Source organism: Dipteris shenzhenensis, chromosome 33, assembly GCF_047967505.1.
Source record: "Dipteris shenzhenensis isolate YYH24624 ecotype China chromosome 33, Dip_SZ_1.0, whole genome shotgun sequence".
Taxonomy (NCBI): Eukaryota; Viridiplantae; Streptophyta; class Polypodiopsida; order Gleicheniales; family Dipteridaceae; genus Dipteris; species Dipteris shenzhenensis.
Window position 1 is genome coordinate 28086728 of NC_141628.1, and position 7074 is coordinate 28093801.

Sequence of the window (7074 nt, forward strand, 5' to 3'; positions counted from 1 at the left end):
AGGCTGCTCCCGAAGTCTGGTGGTGATTCGAGATTGTTTGGAGGAGCTATGAGCGAATTTCAACCTACAGAAATTTGCATTTTCTAGCGACTAGTAGCATTTCTTCTCCGAATTCTAATAAGTTGGCCTCAGGGGAGTTGCCTCTACTCTAGGAACACCCACACCAAGTTTAATCACTCCAAGAAATAGGCAATGGGCATCCAAATTTGTCCTAGAATGCTTGCAGTGAGCATAGAGCTGTCCCTAGCAATCCATATCGGATCATAGTACTGCATCAAACCCATGAGGGTGGCATACAAATTTGAATCTCTGGTTTGTAGTTTTCTCTGCATCCACAGGTTTGCAAGGGAGACCATCGCTATAGAGAAGATATGTTGCTTGGCCAGGCTACCATATCCTCGGCCATCCTCGTTATGATCCTCAGAAACTCCTATTGTATAGAAGTGGCATGTGTCATCCCTCCTCATCTACTCTAGCGATGGACCTATTGGGAGGCCACTATGAGCCACTAACCAAAAGAAATAGGAAGGTGGATCCACAATCGAGTCTAAAACCTCGTAAATACATATTGTGGCACACACAATCAAGAACCCCTATGGCAAGCAGATGAATAACCAATCATGCATCCCTCCATAGATGTCTGACTCGCTAGGACTTCTACATGGAGAGGGCAGGTATCACCATTCTTGGATACTATATGAGCAGCACATATGAAGAGATACTTGGCAATGGAAGGGCTTCTTGGGGGAAGATCTTGCGGAAGGAGATCCAGATGCTATCCACATGGAGAGAGGACCTGATTGCCTAAGAGAAACATGGCTTCCACATGGCGATGACATCAATAGAGGTATGGATGATGTAAGCAGGCTATATTGCGGTTGGTAGAGCAGTTCCATGGTGTGAAGGAGACCTTGCAATGAGGTGCAGTAAAGGGGCAGATGTGGAGACTATGGTGGGCCAACCACTTGGCCATTGATGTGCCCACAGGTGGGGCCTAATGAGGGCTACCCTTGGGGCCTAGCAGCAGTTCAAGAGGGCCATCAAAGGGCCCTTAAATAGGGCTACCTACATAAAGTTGTTCAGGGGGGATCGGTACAAATCCCCCTACTGGTCTGCCAGTTTGGAGGGCTCATCCCCTATTAAAGGGAGGGCCTTGTGCCCTCATAATATCATATTTGGAGTAGCCTTTGAGGTGTAGAAAGGAGCAGCACCAACACTATCAATTAGATCAGACTATCAATTAGATGCCTTAAGCACATTCACTTCTCATCTTTGAGATAGCTCATGCAACATTCCATATATAGATACCATATTGGAAACATAATACATCATCCAAGCTATATCTCCACTCCTAATGCCCTATCAAAGAGGCTAAATGCTCATACAACAATCATAATACACTGGAGCTACACTATGATCCCATTGTTGCCAACTGACAAAAGGTTGCGACAATCATATAAATGGATCAACCTCCCCACTCAATGTTGCTCCTTGTGTTGGTCTTTGCCCAACCCTTGGGAACTGTACATGGCCCCAATGGGAGGCCTTTTCCCATCCCCATAGCCAGCCTTAACTGTGGGCTAAGAGTTAACCTCAGGTCTGTTTTCCAAAGAAGCTCGCTCTTAATGACCAGAAATTTGAAATTGTGCTACAAACACAAACAATATTGGAGTGGGGTCATGTATCACTCGCCCAAAGTGTAACAATTTACCTACTATGCTTTGGAGTCCCATATATATCACAAAAACATACAAAAGACTCGTTTCCCTCCACAGCTATCTAGATATCTATTATCCAGATATCCATGCTTTCCTGTTATCCAGGTATCCATGCTACTGATGCACATGCTCACTCTAAGAACTAAACAAGGATTTCCTCATTCAAGCTTTCAGGATAGCAATCATAATTCCTTGCAAAGCCAATCTGATTGTGCCCATCCAATATATGTAGATGACAAGGGTTTCTAGTTTGTACCTCCTTAAGCACATTCTTTGCAACCTTGGACCACTCACAATTCCTTCATACTTGCCAAGATCTGATTTTGCATCCCTCAACAATGGATCTCATCATAAAAGCTTTCAAGAATACAGAAGCCTTCATTCCTCACAAGCCCGCTCTTCTGGTGCCTGTCTAACCTAGGTGTGGGAAAGCCCCCCCTCATTCCTAGCTCCTCTTCTGCAAGCTTGAAACCATACAAAGTCAACACACCATATAGCTCACCACATATATACCTAGAACAAGAACCACCCAAGACGTTGATATGGCATGTTAGCCATTTTAACACTAATACCTAAATGAAAATTACTATATACTAAATGCAAAGTTCTATATCCCAAATTTAAATTGCTACATGCTATATACAAAACTATGTGCAAAATACAAAATCATACATTCCTAAACGCAAAGTACCATGTGCAAAATGCAAAGTGCTATGTTCTATATCCCAAACTCAAATTGTTCATGCTATATGCAAAATACTAAGTGCAAAATGCAAAATGATATGAACCCAAGGAAGGGCACGTTCCTTGGTCTTATAATTTTTGGAGAGGAAATGTGCCAACTCTCCCCCCACACAAATGTGTGGTTAACTTTATTTGTTTATGTGTTGGATACAAAGTGCTATGTGCTAATGCAAAAATACTAGTGAGTAAATTCTATGTGCTATATGCAAAATACTATGTACAAAATACAAAATCATACATTTCTAAAAACAAAGTACCATGTGCAAAATGCAAAATGCTATGTTCTATATCCCAAACTCAAATTGCAAAATGCTATATGCAAAATACTATGTGCAAAATGCAAAATGATATGAACCCACGGAAGGGCACGTTCCTTGGTCTTATAATTTTTGGAGAGGAAATGTGCCGATTCTCCCCCCACACGAATGTGTGGTTAAGTTTATTTGTTTATGTGTTGGATACAAAACGCTATATGCTAAATGCAAAAATGCTAGTTGCTCAATGATAAGTGCTAATTCTTAATGTAAAATGCTATAAACGAAATTCATAGTGCTATATCTTAAATTCAAATTGCTACCATAAAAATAAAAAGTGATAAATGAAAATGCTATGTCCCAAATTCAAATAGCTACCAAAAAAATGCAAAAAAATATATGTTAATGCAAAATGCAAAATGATATGAACCCAAGGAAGGGCACGTTCCTTGGTCTTATAATTTTTGGAGAGGAAATGTGCCGACTCTCTCCCCACATGAATGTGTGGTTAAGTTTATTTGTTTATATGTTGGATACAAAGATCTATATGCTAAATGCAAAAATGCTAGTTGCTCAATGATTAAGTGCTAATTGTTAATGCAAAATGCTTTGTACGAAATTGAAAAGTGCTATATCTCTTCAAATTGCTACCATATATATAAAAAGTGATAAATGAAAATGCTATATCCCAAATTCAAATAGCTACCAAAAACATGCAAAAAAATATATGTTAAATAGAAACTCCTACGTTCAAGAAGAAAAAAGCTATTTATAATGTGAAATGCTATATGCTACATTCAAATTCCTATATGCTATATTCCAATTGGTATCAAATTGGTAAAAATATAAAGTGTTAACAACCTTGATATTTTGTTTGCAGATTATTTGAATTGGTGAATTTCAAGTCATTTTTAACGCTTTGATCTAAAATGGGAAAATAAAGTAGGTGCTTCTACTTTAACATATAATTTACTTTAAAAATATGAAAAGATCACTTATTGAAAGAAGAGAACATGCTTCCTATATTAGCATAGAAAACAAGAAAAGACAATTACAACCGAGTTTCTCTTCACGGCTATTCATTAATAAATTTCTAAAAGAATGGAACCAAATTACTTATCAATATATTTTGAAGATGCAATATTGTGTATTTTGTGGTAGAATAGAATTTAAGACAGATTCTTTTACAAAGTTAAAATCAGTAATATCACTACTAGAATCAAGTTTAACACCATATGACTTTATCCAATACGTTCATAAGCTTGCATGTAGAAAATGGCCTAGGACATAGATTAAAAATGGCTTGTAAAGCATGCATAGATAGTCCATTTAGAAAGTTATACTCGGTTCCCTATGATCCAGACTGCTTACAAAATGTATTAGGTGTGGACATATTTCAAATGCAAATGCTTTCTATAATTGATATATCCCTAAATGTTTCTAACATCTTTAGCAATAGGTATACTACAAAGAAGATCAATGTTGGATAATCCACTAATATGTTGGATTCTCGCCAACAAAGATTTTGTAGTAACTCAACAAACTTACTATCAACAATGAAACACGTTCTAGCATTTAACTCTAGAACAAATTCCTTATTTAAAAAATACTTGACAATGTATGAAAGACTGCATCCAAAACTAGGAGTAAGTGTTCTTTCTTCAGAAGTTATTTCTGATATTCTTAAAAGACACTCTGCTGGCTCACCATTCGATCTTATGAAAATTGCACATGAGGACAACTACTTGTCATTACTAGAACAAATTAACATGCTACCTACAACTCATCAATTCAAACAAATACATCGCAGGAAGTCAGCACAATTGTACTTCGTGATTCAACAAGAATTATTGAGCATTAGCTCATAACATCTATGGAAGGTCTGTCACAATGTGATGACTTAACACTTTTGTATGCATTATTCCCATTCCTCTATCCTTTTGGATATGGTGCTCATGATGGCAAGATGTTCTTCAATGTATATTTAAAAATTGAGAATATCAACATTGTTCTCCATGTTCACTCTTTACAAACCATACTTGTTATTGATGTACCAAATACGTCAATCTATCATAATAGCAAATTCTACTCAAACTACAGTATTATAAAGAGATATTGACCAACAAAGATGACAAGATCCAAGAATATCTAAACAAGAGATAATTAGACGTATTCTTAAGTTTCAAATACCAAGTTCTATTCCTGGATCTCCTTCATGGCACCATAGAAACTTAAAAGATCTAATGGCAATGGTTGACACATGGGGCCTTTCCAATATATTTCTTACACTTACTGTAGATGAGGTATCAACCACGAGATGGTGTGAAATCGATCAAATAGGAACCATTGCTAAATAATTCAATAAGAACTTCACATGGAGAGATTGTCCAGTTGAATGCATAGTACTCTTCCATGTTAGACTGCAATAATTCTTAGTAAGATATATTCTGCATCATAAGATATGAGGTACAAAATCGAGGATCTCTACATGCACACATAATGCTATGGGTAGATGAACAAGACATAGAGATCGTATCAAACCAGATAGATGCATATATCCCTTACATGAATGATTTTTTTAATAACTGGCCAGAGAATTCAATTCAAAGAAAGCTTAACTATATGGTAAAGAGAAAACAAATCCACACATGTAGGCCAACATGCAATCTATTTGACTCAAGCATGCAAATATGGATTTCCATATCCTATACATTTAGAAACTAAACCTACTTTAGATCCTCTCACACAAAGATGGATCTACTTCCGTCCATCCCTAGAACATCGTAATGTCATTCCATACCATGTAGGAATATTACTCTTGTGGCAAGCACATATGAATATTCAAAAAATAACCAAAATAGGCCTATCATATTACCTTCTAAAATATGCTATGAAAACTGAACCCATGGGACACATGAACTTGAATCTTGGTGATGCAAAACTTCTAGTACTAGATAATCTAGATCCAATTAAGTTAAAAATGATATCTGCATACATTCTTTCAAAGCCAACATCTCCAACAGAGGCAGCATTGTCATGCTTACAAATATCTACCATTCAAAGAAGCAAAGCTATGCATTTCATTGACTCCTCTTCCCCATCTATGCGCCAAAAATACCTTCGTGAACATTGTGTTTCTGTAATCCTATAGATATATATTTCGGTCGTCCAAGTGTCATGGAAAATTTGACCTATGAATTCTGGAAACAATACAATGTCCAAAAGTTAAAGAAAAAAAACAAAGATAACATAACTATCGTAGATTCTTTCGGAAATTATGTATATCCATCAAAACGGATTGTACATTTCACAGATTACCACACTGCTCATCATTTTGAAGGATTTTTTTACATCCTTCTACTAAAGAACGTAAATTTTAGAAATGAGAATGAGCTCATTTCTAAAAACAGTCATACAAAATCTTACTTCTTAGAATGCCATATCCGAGAACTCGTAAAAACAAGACATCGAATCTCTGATCGATCAATATTGCAAAGTGCACTTGCTAATTGATCAAAATCGCCACCAACTAACAAACATGATACTCCAAAAAAACCCATTACGTGTTATTCAAAACTCCTTCATGGCTTCAACCGACCTTCATGAAGATACCAATATACATAACATAGCACGCACAAAATTACTTCAAATGATAAACAAGTTCAAGGACTTCGAAAATGCAACTCTTTCTTCTTAACAACAAGAAATTTACGAAAAGATTAATGGATCACTCACAGGTTTTCATGTCATTTGTGGTACTCTTGGTTTAGGAAAGACATTTATGATCAAGTACATTACTTATAATTATGTAAAACAAGGAAAATCCATTGTTCTAGCAGCAACAACAGGAGCAATTGCAATGAGAATAAGTCGATTAGCAACTACTGTCCATCATCAGTTTGCTCTACCAAAGAGACACGACATGTTTCGTGCCTCCTTACCAATGTCAGATGAATGATACATAGAATTGCAAAATGTAGAAATCATAAAAATTGATGAGATCTCAATGATGACATACCAAACATTAAACACAATAATCAGACAGCTGTGCGAAATTTGCAAGCAAACAATCTTGCAACCTTTTGAAAATAAAAAAATGCTCTTATTCAGAGATATGTCCCAATTGCCCCCAGTATGTAAATGCAAGGTACAAGAAAGTGAAATTTGTAGAAAATGCTATATTGGAAACTCGGGTTTCTGGACAACTGCAACCTTTTCATTCCTTCACACATCAATACGTCACCTAGAAGATCCAACATACATAGAATTCTTAAACATAATCAGAATAAGACAACGAACGGTAGAAGAGATTCAATATTACATAGGTAATTTAATCATAAGTGATAGTGAAGCAAACG